This window comes from Oncorhynchus mykiss, chromosome 17, assembly GCF_057628025.1.
Source record: "Oncorhynchus mykiss isolate SJ-2025 chromosome 17, ASM5762802v1, whole genome shotgun sequence".
Lineage (NCBI taxonomy): Eukaryota > Metazoa > Chordata > Actinopteri > Salmoniformes > Salmonidae > Oncorhynchus > Oncorhynchus mykiss.
Genome location: NC_143038.1, coordinates 1,096,768 through 1,113,199, shown reverse-complemented (window position 1 = coordinate 1,113,199; position 16,432 = coordinate 1,096,768). Strand labels below are relative to the sequence as shown.

At 46.2% G+C, this 16,432-nt stretch overlaps 1 protein-coding gene across 9 annotated transcripts in view; it reads right to left on the bottom strand.

Moving 5' to 3' along the window:
* The window catches only part of LOC110485619 (gamma-adducin), a 144,128-nt gene that overhangs the window by 107,774 nt on the left and 19,922 nt on the right, over positions 1-16,432 (bottom strand). For all 9 annotated transcript variants that reach the window (XM_090204371.1, XM_090204366.1, XM_090204377.1 and 6 more), the window contains exon 2: positions 91-145. The gene's annotated coding sequence lies outside the window, so the exon portion shown is untranslated. The remainder of the gene's footprint in view (positions 1-90; positions 146-16,432) is intronic.

Sequence of the window (16,432 nt, the reverse complement as noted above, 5' to 3'; positions counted from 1 at the left end):
TGGAGTTGTTGATACAACCCACTGGTGCTGCTACACAATAAGTCAGCTAGAAGAGTGACGTTAATTCATGTAAATAAATATATCTCTCACCTCTCTGGAAAGATGACTTCCTCGTCCGGTCAAATCGCTAACACCGTTTCCTCACCTGGAGAAAACACAAAACAGACAAGACGTATTCATCTCCTGTCTTACCGACTTAACGATCTCATCAACCAGAAAGCTTTTTAACGTGTCTGGAGCAAAGCACTTTAAAAACAGCAGACTTCTTAATAATTAGACACAGAGAGACGTTTCTATTTGGTTTAAAACACAACTCTGCTATTACAATACATGCTTCTGAGGCCTGCTCTGCATAGATAGACAGAATGAGTCCCAAGTGACACCCTATTCTCTGTTATAGTGCACTATTTCTGACCAGACCCCTATAGGTCCTGGTCAAAAGAAGTGCATAGGGCGCATTTGGGACACAGCTTAGATATGAAAAGATGAAATTAAAAAGGTGGGCCTCTTGTAAAACAGCACCCAGCCTTCTGATCTTTTAAAAGAGGCTTGGAATGCAGTCATTAGACATCAAAGTCATCGTAACGACATCCTTCACATACACATCGTTGACTCAAACACCAACGTCCTACATCATCATAAAGGACGGGTATAAAGCAAACAGACAAAATAATCCCATTCTATTTCACAGCACAACCTCATTTAGCTGGTGGTCAGGGGCCCAGTGTACAGGGTGTGTAACCTCTCATTTAGCTGGTGGTCAGGGGCCCAGTGTACAGGGTGTGTAACCTCTCATTTAGCTGGTGGTCAGGGGCCCAGTGTACAGGGTGTGTAACCTCTCATTTAGCTGGGGGGTCAGGGGCCCAGTGTACAGAGTGTGTAACCTCTCATTTAGCTGGTGGTCAGTGGCCCAGTGTGTGTAACCTCTCATTTAGCTGGTGGTCAGGGGCCCAGTGTACAGGGTGTGTAACCTCTCATTTAGCTGGTGGTCAGGGGCCCAGTGTGTGTAATCTCTCATTTAGCTGGTGGTCAGGGGTCCAGTGTACAGGGTGTGTAACCTCTCATTTAGCTGGTGATCAGGGGCCAAGTGTACAGGGTGTGTAACCCCTCATTTAGCTGGTGGCCAGGGGCCCAGTGTACAGGTTGTGTAACCTCTCATTTAGCTGGTGGTCAGGGGCCCAGTGTACAGGGTGTGTAACCCCTCATTTAGCTGGTGGTCAGGGGCCCAGTGTACAGGTTGTGTAACCTCTCATTTAGCTGGTGATCAGGGGCCAAGTGTACAGGGTGTGTAACCCCTCATTTAACTGGTGGTCAGGGGCCCAGTGTACAGGTTGTGTAACCTCTCATTTAGCTGGTGGTCAGGGGCCCAGTGTACAGGGTGTGTAACCCCTCATTTAGCTGGTGGTCAGGGGCCCAGTGTACAGGTTGTGTAACCTCTCATTTAGCTGGTGATCAGGGGCCAAGTGTACAGGTTGTGTAACCTCTCATTTAGCTGGTGATCAGGGGCCAAGTGTACAGGGTGTGTAACCCCTCATTTAGCTGGTGGTCAGGGGCCCAGTGTACAGGTTGTGTAATCTCTCATTTAGCTGGTGGTCAGGGGCCCAGTGTACAGGGTGTGTAACCCCTCATTTAGCTGGTGGTCAGGGGCCCAGTGTACAGGGTGTGTAATCTCTCATTTAGCTGGTGGTCAGGGGCCCAGTGTACAGGGTGTGTAACCCCTCATTTAGCTGGTGGTCAGGGGCCCAGTGTACAGGTTGTGTAACCCCTCATTTAGCTGGTGGTCAGGGGCCCAGTGTACAGGTTGTGTAACCCCTCATTTAGCTGGTGGCCAGGGGCCCAGTGTACAGGGTGTGTAACCTCTCATTTAGCTGGTGGCCGGGGGCCCAGTGTACAGGGTGTGTAACCTCTCATTTAGCTGGTGGTCAGGGGCCCAGTGTACAGGGTGTGTAACCTCTCATTTAGCTGGTGGCCGGGGGCCCAGTGTACAGGGTGTGTAACCTCTCATTTAGCTGGTGGTCAGGGGCCCAGTGTACAGGGTGTGTAACCTCTCATTTAGCTGGTGGTCAGGGGCCCAGTGTACAGGGTGTGTAACCTCTCATTTAGCTGGTGGCCGGGGGCCCAGTGTACAGGGTGTGTAACCTCTCATTTAGCTGGTGGCCGGGGGCCCAGTGTACAGGGTGTGTAACCTCTCATTTAGCTGGTGGTCAGGGGCCAAGTGTACAGGGTGTGTAACCCCTCATTTAACTGGTGGTCAGGGGCCCAGTGTACAGGTTGTGTAACCTCTCATTTAGCTGGTGGTCAGGGGCCCAGTGTACAGGGTGTGTAACCCCTCATTTAGCTGGTGGTCAGGGGCCCAGTGTACAGGTTGTGTAACCTCTCATTTAGCTGGTGATCAGGGGCCAAGTGTACAGGTTGTGTAACCTCTCATTTAGCTGGTGATCAGGGGCCAAGTGTACAGGGTGTGTAACCCCTCATTTAGCTGGTGGTCAGGGGCCCAGTGTACAGGTTGTGTAATCTCTCATTTAGCTGGTGGTCAGGGGCCCAGTGTACAGGGTGTGTAACCCCTCATTTAGCTGGTGGTCAGGGGCCCAGTGTACAGGGTGTGTAATCTCTCATTTAGCTGGTGGTCAGGGGCCCAGTGTACAGGGTGTGTAACCCCTCATTTAGCTGGTGGTCAGGGGCCCAGTGTACAGGTTGTGTAACCCCTCATTTAGCTGGTGGTCAGGGGCCCAGTGTACAGGTTGTGTAACCCCTCATTTAGCTGGTGGCCAGGGGCCCAGTGTACAGGGTGTGTAACCTCTCATTTAGCTGGTGGCCGGGGGCCCAGTGTACAGGGTGTGTAACCTCTCATTTAGCTGGTGGTCAGGGGCCCAGTGTACAGGGTGTGTAACCTCTCATTTAGCTGGTGGCCGGGGGCCCAGTGTACAGGGTGTGTAACCTCTCATTTAGCTGGTGGTCAGGGGCCCAGTGTACAGGGTGTGTAACCTCTCATTTAGCTGGTGGTCAGGGGCCCAGTGTACAGGGTGTGTAACCTCTCATTTAGCTGGTGGCCGGGGGCCCAGTGTACAGGGTGTGTAACCTCTCATTTAGCTGGTGGCCGGGGGCCCAGTGTACAGGGTGTGTAACCTCTCATTTAGCTGGTGGCCGGGGGCCCAGTGTACAGGGTGTGTAACCTCTCATTTAGCTGGTGGTCAGGGGCCCAGTGTACAGGGTGTGTAACCTCTCATTTATCTGGGGGTCAGGGGCCCAGTGTACAGGGTGTGTAACCTCTCATTTAGCTGGTGGTCAGGGGCCCAGTGTACAGGGTGTGTAACCTCTCATTTAGCTGGTGGCCGGGGGCCCAGTGTACAGGGTGTGTAGAGTTTAGAGGAATGCTGTCAAAGTGTAAACATCTTTTCACTTCCCAAGTTCTTAGGGTCAGGAGTGTCCCCTCTCTTCTCATGCTCTCTGTCTGCACGTTATGAACTCTGATGGGGAACCAAGTGCAGCTAGACCCCATGGACACCCCTGGGTCAACGATGTCAGAGCCTCAGAGCTATGGGGAGTGTGCGCACATGTGTGTGTCTGTGTTTTAACATGTTCTTCATCATAGCACTCAGCAGGTAGTGATTTCCACTATAGCTGGTGGCCAATGGCCCAGTGTACAGGGTGTGGAACCAGGTGCCCCTACCAGACCAATTCAAATATTATTTCAGGTATTTCAGGTATTTTTCAATACATTTTAAAAATAACTATACAGATAACTTTCTTTGGAAAAAACTAAATAGTTGAATATTGGAATGTGTTTGTATACACTTGGAAAGTATTTGAAAATACTCAAATATACTGACTCAAATACACTCCCATGCATTTATCCTAGGTATATGGAAATACTTTCAAATACAATTTGGCCGACTATTTATTTTCTGTTTTTACAAACGACCATTAAAATACTGAAGTAAAACTACGTTTTGGGCTGTGTATTTGGATATACTCAAATATACAGAAAACAAAAAGTATTTAAATAACACACCCAGGTGTGGCCCCTACACACACACACAGGGCGGTGGCAGGGGTAGCTTGACCTGCCCGTGATAGCCATCTCTGTCCTCTGAACAAACACCAGCTGTGTCAACACCAGAGTAGAGTACAACCTATCATTAGTAGAGAATCAATGTCATGGTTAGAGGATTGTTGCTAAGGGAAATAGAGACTCATACACATACTAAGGGTATGTGTGCATAAGGGTTGTCGTTAGTAGTCGTAGAGCGTAGTCGTAGAGTGTTGTCGTAGCTCTACTTGAGCAATGAGCATCTACCGATTCTAACTACAGATTCGATGGTGAAAGCATCAAAACTAGGGGTGAAACGGTACGTCCACGGTGCACGGTTCGGTACGCACTGCGAACCGAACAATACATTAATCATATATTATAGCTAGGAAGATATATGTAATTGTAAAAAAATTATATTATTGCATAAACCAATGGCGTATAAATTAACGTGGAAAAAAATCTACATAGTAATAAAGTTGTCTTTAAAAATGTTTTAAAACGTTTAGTCTCGTAGCTGTATGCAGCTCCACTCATTAGTTATTCCATTCTAGGGAGAACAGAGCTGAGACCGTCGTAGCGGCAATTCGCTTATGAAGGAATTAGCAGTTGGCTACATGCAAAGGCGCAACATGGCGAGCCAGAACTAGAAGACGCCCCAGTACCATTCAGGTCTGACGTCTGGGAACATTTCAGGTTCCCTGGAAACTATAACGGGGATTACCAACGAGTGGTGGATATAACTTCAACATGTAGGCTCTGTTCATTACTGATAGCCTGTTAGAGTGGTGGATATAACATCAACATGTAGGCTCTGTTCATTACTGATAGCCTGTTAGAGTGGTGGATATAACTTCAACATGTAGGCTCTGTTCATTACTGATAGCCTGTTAGAGTGGTGGATATAACATCTACAACATGTAGGCTCTGTTCATTACTGATAGCCTGTTAGAGTGGTGGATATAACATCTACATGTAGGCTCTGTTCATTACTGATAGCCTGTTAGAGTGGTGGATATAACATCTACATGTAGGCTCTGTTCATTACTGATAGCCTGTTAGAGTGGTGGATATAACATCTACATGTAGGCTCTGTTCATTACTGATAGCCTGTTAGAGTGGTGGATATAACATCTACATGTAGGCTCTGTTCATTACTGATAGCCTGTTAGAGTGGTGGATATAACATCTACATGTAGGCTCTGTTCATTACTGATAGCCTGTTAGAGTGGTGGATATAACATCTACAACGTGTAGGCTCTGTTCATTACTGATAGCCTGTTAGAGTGGTGGATATAACATATACATGTAGGCTCTGTTCATTACTGATAGCCTGTTAGAGTGGTGGATATAACATATACATGTAGGCTCTGTTCATTACTGATAGCCTGTTAGAGTGGTGGATATAACATCTACATGTAGGCTCTGTTCATTGCTGATAGCCTGTTAGAGTGGTGGATATAACATCTACAACATGTAGGTTCTGTTCAGTACTGATAGCCTGTTAGAGTGGTGGATATAACATCTACATGTAGGCTCTGTTCATTGCTGATAGCCTGTTAGAGTGGTGGATATAACATCTACATGTAGGCTCTGTTCATTACTGATAGCCTGTTACAGTGGTGGATATAACATCTACATGTAGGCTCTGTTCATTACTGATAGCCTGTTAGAGTGGTGGATATAACATCTACAACATGTAGGCTCTGTTCATTACTGATAGCCTATTAGAGTGGTGGATATAACATCTACATGTAGGCTCTGTTCATTACTGATAGCCTGTTAGAGTGGTGGATATAACATCTACATGTAGGCTCTGTTCATTACTGATAGCCTGTTAGAGTGGTGGATATAACCTCTACATGTAGGCTCTGTTCATTACTGATAGCCTGTTAGAGTGGTGGATATAACATCTACATGTAGGCTCTGTTCATTACTGATAGCCTGTTAGAGTGGTGGATATAACCTCTACAACATGTAGGCTCTGTTCATTGCTGATAGCCTGTTAGAGTGGTGGATATAACATCTACAACGTGTAGGCTCTGTTCATTACTGATAGCCTATTAGAGTGGTGGATATAACATCTACAACATGTAGGCTCTGTTCATTACTGATAGCCTGTTAGAGTGGTGGATATAACATCTACATGTAGGCTCTGTTCATTACTGATAGCCTGTTAGAGTGGTGGATATAACATCTACAACATGTAGGCTCTGTTCATTGCTGATAGCCTGTTAGAGTGGTGGATATAACATCTACATATAGGCTCTGTTCATTACTGATAGCCTATTAGAGTGGTGGATATAACATCTACAACATGTAGGCTCTGTTCATTGCTGATAGCCTGTTAGAGTGGTGGATATAACATCTACATATAGGCTCTGTTCATTACTGATAGCCTGTTAGAGTGGTGGATATAACATCTACATGTAGGCTCTGTTCATTACTGATAGCCTGTTAGAGTGGTGGATATAACATCTACAACATGTAGGCTCTGTTCATTACTGATAGCCTGTTAGAGTGGTGGATATAACCTCTACATGTAGGTTCTGTTCATTACTGATAGCCTATTAGAGTGGTGGATATAACATCTACAACATGTAGGCTCTGTTCATTACTGATAGCCTGTTAGAGTGGTGGATATAACATCTACATGTAGGCTCTGTTCATTACTGATAGCCTGTTAGAGTGGTGGATATAACCTCTACATGTAGGTTCTGTTCATTACTGATAGCCTGTTAGAGTGGTGGATATAACATCTACATGTAGGCTCTGTTCATTACTGATAGCCTGTTAGAGTGGTGGATATAACATCTACATGTAGGCTCTGTTCATTACTGATAGCCTGTTAGAGTGGTGGATATAACATCAACATGTAGGCTCTGTTCATTGCTGATAGCCTGTTAGAGTGGTGGATATAACTTCAACATGTAGGCTCTGTTCATTACTGATAGCCTGTTAGAGTGGTGGATATAACATCTACATGTAGGCTCTGTTCATTACTGATAGCCTGTTAGAGTGGTGGATATAACCTCTACAACATGTAGGCTCTGTTCATTGCTGATAGCCTGTTAGAGTGGTGGATATAACATCTACATGTAGGCTCTGTTCATTGCTGATAGCCTGTTAGAGTGGTGGATATAACATCTACATGTAGGCTCTGTTCATTACTGATAGCCTGTTAGAGTGGTGGATATAACATCTACAACATGTAGGCTCTGTTCATTACTGATAGCCTGTTAGAGTGGTGGATATAACATCTACATGTAGGCTCTAAGGAGCTAAGGGAAGTAGTTGCAGTGTGGAAGTTGGAGAGAGATAACTTAACGATTCCTGGGACCACTGACAACGCTGGAAATAATGTAAATGCAGTTGCACTAGCTGGATTGGGGCCACAGATAGGATGCTTTGCTCGCGTTGTTAATCTAGCGTTTCAAAGAGCAATGTCAGTGAATCCAGCCTCTCGCCTCCTAGCAAAGATCAGGAAGGTGGTATCCTTCTTTCATAAAAGCACAACTGCTGCACATGTTTTCAAGACAAAACAGGAGATGCTGGAGCTGCCAAACCACAAACTAATCCAAGATGTCCCTACTAGATGGAATTCAAGCCATGACATGGCTGTGTCTGGGACCTCCGTCCCTAGCGAGAGGTTATTCTCCACAGCTACCTGGCTGTGTCTGGGACCTCCGTCCCTAGCCAGAGGGTATTCTCCACAGCTACCTGGCTGTGCCTGGGACCTCCGTCCCTAGCGAGAGGGTATTCTCCACAGCTACCTGGCTGTGTCTGGGACCTCCATCCCTAGCGAGAGGGTATTCTCCACAGCTACCTGGCTGTGCCTGGGACCTCCGTCCCTAGCGAGAGGGTATTCTCCACAGCTACCTGGCTGTGTCTGGGACCTCCGTCCCTAGCCAGAGGGTATTCTCCACAGCTACCTGGCTGTGCCTGGGACCTCCGTCCCTAGCGAGAGGGTATTCTCCACAGCTACCTGGCTGTGCCTGGGACCTCCGTCCCTAGCGAGAGGGTATTCTCCACAGCTACCTGGCTGTGCCTGGGACCTCCGTCCCTAGCGAGAGGGTATTCTCCACAGCTACCTGGCTGTGTCTGGGACCTCCGTCCCTAGCGAGAGGGTATTCTCCACAGCTACCTGGCTGTGCCTGGGACCTCCGTCCCTAGCGAAAGGGTATTCTCCACAGCTACCTGGCTGTGCCTGGGACCTCCGTCCCTAGCGAGAGGGTATTCTCCACAGCTACCTGGCTGTGCCTGGGACCTCCGTCCCTAGCGAGAGGGTATTCTCCACAGCTACCTGGCTGTGCCTGGGACCTCCGTCCCTAGCGAGAGGGTATTCTCCACAGCTACCTGGCTGTGCCTGGGACCTCCGTCCCTAGCGAGAGGGTATTCTCCACAGCTACCTGGCTGTGTCTGGGACCTCCGTCCCTAGCGAGAGGGTATTCTCCACAGCGGCTGGCTGTGTCTGGGACCTCTGTCCCTAGCGAGAGGGTATTCTCCACAGCGGCTGGCATTGTCACAGCAAGCCGATCTGTGCTCACTGCAGATAATGTGGATAGACTAATCTTAAAGAAAACGTGAAAATCTGATAATTTTTCTAATATTTTGGGTCAAGTAACCAGTCTCAAGTGGTCCTATTTTGTTTAAGACACTGCCATGTGACTTAATGTTGATATATGCTGCTGGACTACACACTTGAAGTTCTGTTTTAAATGTTACAAGGCAGGCACTGCTGTTTGTTGTCCCTTTGTTTCTATCTGCTCATGAGAATTCAAGCTACCCATGTTACTATTATAATACATGGTAAATCTAAATACAAATCACATATTTCAGGCATTTATTTTGCCGATGTATCGAAACCGCACCGTGACACCACTGTACCGTATCGAGCCGAGCCGTGACACCACTGTACCGTATCGAGCCGAGCCGTGACACCACTGTACCGTATCGAGCCGAGCCGTGACACCCCTGTACCGTATCGTACCGAGCCGTGACACCACTGTACCGTATTGTACCGAGCCGTGACACCCCTGTACCGTATCGTACCGAACCGTGACACCACTGTATCGTATCGTACCGAACCGTGACACCACTGTACCGTATCGTACCGAACCGTGACACCACTGTACCGTATCGTACCAAACCGTGAGTTTTGTGAACCGTTTCACCCCTAATCAAAACACATTGTAATATTGCACAATGGCTAAACATAAGAGAATTGGTCACAACTCTTTGGAAAGTCCTGGGAAGTAGGCTTAGCTGTCTTTCCTTAGTGCTAGGTGCCAGCCTTGCCCAGGGAGTGAACATGAGGAACCAGCACACTTATATAAGCCCATCAAGTTGTGTTGAGCAGTCTAAATGTTTAATGATCCTACGGCCCAGTTTCACAACCCAAAACAAAGGTCTTCCCGATGAGCAGCTTCGAGATCACAGGACAGAACATCAGGTTGTGACACAAGCACTCACTCACTCAAACACACACACACACACTTTTTAATTAAAAAACCCAATGAGGACATGACCTGCTTCATTTTTTGCATCATCACAGTTACGCAATAACATGCGATCATTAGTGTGATTTTGTCAGCCGGGCTCAGAGAGGTGCTGGCACCAAGCTTTTCTCCCTGTCGGTGGTGGATTCTCTAATGACACCGTTGTTGCTGGAAAAAGACCAGCATTGGTTCAGGGAAGAGACTTGCCTTTGTGAATGAATACAGTTCTCTTTGTCATTACATAATGTCATTATCACCATCATCCAATATATTATATGACAATTCATGAATCAGATCAGATTGTCAAAGAAGACCATTCACCGGGAGACAGAGAGAGAGAGAGAGACAGAGAGAGAGAGAGACAGAGAGAGAGAGAGACAGAGAGAGAGAGAGACAGAGAGACAGAGACAGAGAGAGAGAGACAGAGAGAGAGAGACAGAGAGAGAGAGACAGAGAGACAGAGACAGAGAGAGAGAGAGAGAGACAGAGAGAGACAGAGAGAGAGACAGAGAGAGAGAGAGACAGAGAGAGAGAGAGACAGAGAGAGAGAGAGACAGAGAGACAGAGAGACAGAGAGACAGAGAGACAGAGAGACAGAGAGACAGAGAGAGAGAGACAGAGAGAGAGAGACAGAGAGACAGAGAGAGAGAGAGACAGAGAGAGAGAGAGACAGAGAGAGAGACAGAGAGAGAGAGAGAGAGAGACAGAGAGAGACAGAGAGAGAGAGAGAGACAGAGAGAGAGAGAGACAGAGAGAGAGAGAGACAGAGAGAGAGAGACAGAGCGAGAGAGACAGAGAGAGAGAGAGACAGAGAGAGAGAGACAGAGAGAGAGAGAGAGAGAAAGAGAGAAAGAGAAAGAGACAGAGAGAAAAAGACAGACTAGGGTGGAGGAGGTTGACCTCCCATGGCTGGTAGGATACTAAACCCTTCACTTCCATCCAGCCCTGTAGAGATATAAGGTCATTCATTACCTCTATTTTGAGGTCAAATGCAACTTCAAAGTAGAGGTGAATTAGATGTATTTTGCTCTCCAAGTCTAATCCCTTTGACCAGCAGAAACCAACGACCAAGGCTGTGCTCAGTATCTGTAGACACCTGACCCCAATCAAAAACTAAAAACAGGTGGTCTAGTCTGAAAGCAAAATAACCAAACTAGCGGAATCAACAATATTTTCCAGGAAGATGTGTGCTACAACACAGCATGTCCAAGATCACACGAGATGCCTCGTCTCAGGAGCAGATGGTGGGAGGAGACATCACTGGAACAGCAACAGACGGCACTAAGATGATTGACAGCTAATAAAATCAGGCCATTTATCAAAGTCAATAATCACATGCAAGCCCTTTCATTATAGAACACCCCAAGACAATGCTATACTGGAGTGTCTCAAATTGTACCCTATTCCCATGGCTCTGGTCAAAAGTAGTGCACTATATCGTATGCCATTTGGAAACAACCCTAGACAACCCTGAAAGTAAAATTGATGACTAAAATTGTGCTGTGTCTCAAATGTCTAAAATTCAATTTCAAACCAATAGCTGATATTGACTTGTATTTGGCACAATTCAAATGCATGGCAGAGGTCGAGAGAGAGCAGGAAGCTAGCTTGACTGCAGAGGCTTGGCATCATGGCCCGAGAGCCACAACTAGCCAATAAAAGTTTTTTCCTGATAGCAGCAGTTTTGGGCGGAGGTGCGATTCTTTGTGTCTGTGCTGCAGTCCACACTAAAAGCCCTTTAATCTGCTTACTGTTGACACAGCTTTATGGGGGCAACAATGTGTGTGTTTTCCTGCGTGTCAGACTCCCAGCATCATCACACATCACCATTATACCCAAATAGACAATCTGACTGACCCTCTCTCCATCTAACCACTATAACAGGTGAGAGACTCCGCAGGTAGTGAGAGGTCCTCTGTAGCTCAGTTGGTGCTTGCAATGCCAGGACAGTGGGTTAGATTCCCAGGACTACCCCTACGTAAAATGTATGCATGCATGACTAAGTCGCTTTGGATAATTATATGATAGTGTCTATAGGGCTCCTATATGAGCTCTGTTTACAGTAAGAGCTCCTAGAGCTCCATGTTTACAGTAAGAGCTCCTAGAGCTCCATGTTTACAGTAAGAGCTCCTATAGCGCCATGTTTACAGTAAGATCTCCATGGTTACAGTAAGAGCTCCTAGAGCTCCATGGTTACAGTAAGAGCTCCTATAGCGCCATGTTTACAGTAAGAGCTCCTATAGTGCCATGTTTACAGTAAGAGCTCCTAGAGCTCCATGGTTACAGTAAGAGCTCCTATAGCTCCATGTTTACAGTAAGAGCTCCTAGAGCTTCCTGTGATGGTAAGAGGACCAGGACTGACACTGAAAACAGTGCTGTAGTTCTTTCAGGACAACTGACAATGCAGTATTTGTCTAATTGACACCCATGCAGGTAATCTTGGAGGTCCACAACCTCTATACTGTTGATGGTGTTGAACCCCCCCCCCCCCCCCCGTACATTAGGCTCTATAGAGAATAGTGTTGATGGTGTTGAACCCCCCCATACATTAGGCTCTATAGAGAATAGTGTTGATGGTGCTGAACCCCCCCTATAGATAACAGCAGTGGGAAGTGGTGGGGGTCAAACATAGGTCAACATTACTGAGGGAGGATAAACACAGCTGCATATGGACACACCACTGCACAAACACACATGCAAATACTCTCCACCCTTCACTTGTCCTTAAACTCTTCTGTCCTACACTTCCTCCCTAACTCCTAACCCCTCCTTCCTCCTCTCTTACTGTAAATATGAATCACATAACCCTCAAGTGTTGTCCCTCATCTCTAAATCTATTCCAGAGCACAGTTCACTTCACTGAGCCAAACTGTCACTTTACAGAGCTTCACATGCACGGCAACCATAAGGGTGCAGTCCCACCCCAGCCATAGCTTCCTCACCTAACCCCTTCCCTCCAGACAGTCTAAAACACACACACCCCTCCCAACAAGCACTCCTCAATCCAGAAAGTACATGATAATCCAATAACGCTGCTTACTGCACAAGACACTTTGTTTGAAGCAAAACTCTGATGCTCAAACAGCATCCCTGTTAAACTGTTATCATCTCTGTTGACTTGTTATCTGGTGCGAAGCCATGAGATAGAACCATCATGTGGATCTGTGTAGCTGTATACTGAGGAGACAGTAGATATGTTTAACTGTATACTGAGGAGGAGACCGTAGATATGTTTAACTGTATACTGAGGAGGAGGAGACCGTAGATATGTTTAACTGTATACTGAGGAGGAGACCGTAGATATGTTTAGCTGTATACTGAGGAGGAGACAGTATAAATGTTTAGCTGTATACTGAGGAGGAGGAGGAGACAGTAGATATGTTTAGCTGTATACTGAGGAGAAGGAGACCGTAGATATGTTTAGCTGTATACTGAGGAGGAGACCGTAGATATGTTTAGCTGTATACTGAGGAGGAGCCAGTAGATATGTTTAGCTGTATACTGAGGAGGAGCCAGTAGATATGTTTAGCTGTATACTGAGGAGGAGCCAGTAGATATGTTTAGCTGTATACTGAGGAGGAGCCAGTAGATATGTTTAGCTGTATACTGAGGAGGAGCCAGTAGATATGTTTAGCTGTATACTGAGGAGGAGACCATAGTAGATATGTTTAGCTGTATACTGAGGAGACAGTAGATATGTTTAGCTGTATACTGAGGAGGAGCCAGTAGATATGTTTAGCTGTATACTGAGGAGACAGTAGATATGTTTAGCTGTATACTGAGGAGGAGACCGTAGTAGATATGTTTAGCTGTATACTGAGGAGGAGACAGTAGTAGATATGTTTAGCTGTATACTGAGGAGGAGACAGTAGTAGATATGTTTAGCTGTATACTGAGGAGGAGACAGTAGATATGTTTAGCTGTATACTGAGGAGGAGACCGTAGTAGATATGTTTAGCTGTATACTGAGGAGGAGCCAGTAGTAGATATGTTTAGCTGTATACTGAGGAGGAGCCAGTAGATATGTTTAGCTGTATACTGAGGAGGAGACCGTAGATATGTTTAGCTGTATACTGAGGAGGAGACCGTAGATATGTTTAGCTGTATACTGAGGAGGAGCCAGTAGATATGTTTAACTGTATACTGAGGAGGAGACAGTAGATATGTTTAGCTGTATACTGAGGAGGAGCCAGTAGTAGATATGTTTAGCTGTATACTGAGGAGGAGCCAGTAGATATGTTTAGCTGTATACTGAGGAGGAGCCAGTAGATATGTTTAGCTGTATACTGAGGAGGAGCCAGTAGATATGTTTAGCTGTATACTGAGGAGGAGCCAGTAGATATGTTTAGCTGTATACTGAGGAGTAGTCAGTAGATATGTTTAGCTGTATACTGAGGAGGAGACAGTATAAATGTTTAACTGTATACTGAGGAGGAGACAGTATAAATGTTTAGCTGTATACTGAGGAGGAGACCGTAGATATGTTTAGCTGTATACTGAGGAGGAGCCAGTAGATATGTTTAGCTGTATACTGAGGAGGAGCCAGTAGATATGTTTAGCTGTATACTGAGGAGGAGCCAGTAGATATGTTTAGCTGTATACTGAGGAGGAGACCGTAGATATGTTTAGCTGTATACTGAGGAGGAGCCAGTAGATATGTTTAGCTGTATACTGAGGAGGAGCCAGTAGATATGTTTAGCTGTATACTGAGGAGGAGACAGTAGATATGTTTAGCTGTATACTGAGGAGGAGTCAGTAGATATGTTTAGCTGTATACTGAGGAGGAGGAGTCAGTAGATATGTTTAGCTGTATACTGAGGAGAAGGAGGAGGAGACAGTAGATATGTTTAGCTGTATACTGAGGAGAAGGAGACAGTGGATCTCTGTAGCTTTGGAAGCAGCAAAAATCATGTGTTATGTGTAAATAAAGGTGAAGAAGCTCAAACCCCTCAACACATCCTATTGGCATCATTGCACAATATGACTTTAGGGTGTCTGGTTTCTGGGCTGGATCCATGAGATTAACTCTGGCTATGAATCAACTGTTGGCACAGGTGTGTGTATATGTGTGTATTTAGTCTGTCTAGTCATACCACTGGGGTGTGTAAGGATGCTGGATAGGAAGATTCTGTTAAAGATCATATTGCATCATTGCATGCTAAGGAGTCATGTGGCATCATCTGCATGGCAGTATGGTACTTTAACATCAACCTTTTATTGTGATGGAGCCGGTTTGACGTGATGGAGCCGGTTTGACGTGATGGAGTGTATGTGTGTGGTGTCACACACGTCCTAAGGGCCAGCTGGACAATAGAGCTCCTTTTTCCTCCCCAATTTCATGGTATCTAATTGTTAAGGGCAATGTGTCGGAAGAAACACCGTACACCTGGCGACCTGGTCAGCGTGCACTGTGCCTTGCCCGCCACAGGAGTCGCTAGTGCGCGATGAGACAAGGATATCCCTACCGGCCAAACCCTCCCTAACCCGGACGACGCTAGGCCAATTGTGCGTCGCCCCACGGACCTCCCGGTCGCGGCCGGCTGCGACAGAGCCTGGGCTCGAACCCAGAGTCTCTAGTGGCACTGCTAGCACTTCGAGGCCCATAGAGCTCCTTCTGTATGGACTAGGAGACAGATACTCCTGTCAGTAACACTTTACCCCCCTTATCAGTGAAGTAACACACACACACACACTCTCTCTGAGCTTCCACTGAGGATGTGTCTGAAGGAAATAACACAATAATTACCCTCATCTTTCTTTGTTCTGTTCTTTTCATCTTTTTATTCAGGATAGACAATGATATCATGCCGATGTTTACAAAATGGACCCATTCCATTTTCCCTTTGGCCATACTTTTGAGTGGTGAAATGATGTCATGTCATATCCTTTGATGTGATCCTTAAATACATCCTGTTGTGGGTAAAGTTTGGTTTCTATTCTGAACTCCATGCCTACCCTATGATGGTATCAATTATGAATTCTGTGATTGGTTGGTTTTTGTTCCAGAAAAATCTGCTCCATGGAACTAACAATAGATGGTCACTAGCCTTGCAGTCTTCTGAGACATTGTTAATAAGGAAGATTAAAACACAACAGTTGATCTCTGTGTGTATTTTATTCCATTTTGAGAATGATGTACAAACCGCAACACTACTCTTGGGCCAACACCATAATGTCCTCATGCACTACAGCCCTCAAATTTAAATCTGGACCTCGAAGCCAGTTCCACTACTTGTATTCTTTCTTCCCCTCCAAATCAGGGACTGATTTAGACCTGGGACACCAGGTGGGTCAATGAATGATCAGGTAGAACAGAAACCCGGCAGGCTCCGCACCTCGTAGGGTCAGATCCAGTGGAGGCTGCTGAGGGGAGGACGGCTCTTAATAATGGCTGGAATGGAGCGAATGGAATGACGTGTGTTTGATGCCATTCCACCTATTGCTCTCCAGTCGTTACCATGAGCCCGTCCTCCTCAATTAAGGTGCCCCCAACCTCCTGTGGTAAGATGTGAATACCCTGGTTCTACTGGACGAGATGCTGTGCATACACACCATTGACTGAACTATCCTCTTCCAACAGTGTTGTTACAACCCCACTAGGAACGTACACGTCAAAGCTCTGTTTCTCTGTGAGAAAGAGAAAGGTCGTCCATTACAATCCAGACCCCATGGTGATAAGATAAAGGAGACAAGTTGGCACCCGACTTCCTGTTAGACAGGAGCCTGTTTACTGCTCCGTCACGACGACAAACAAACCACTAAATAAATAGTTAAAAAGGGAGGAGTGTCCCCATCAGTCCATCACCAACAGGAAAGAAAGGAACACAACAAACGTGTTACCAACAGGATATTACGCAAGAACCCTCCATAGCAACCATCAACTGACACAAACACACCACCACTC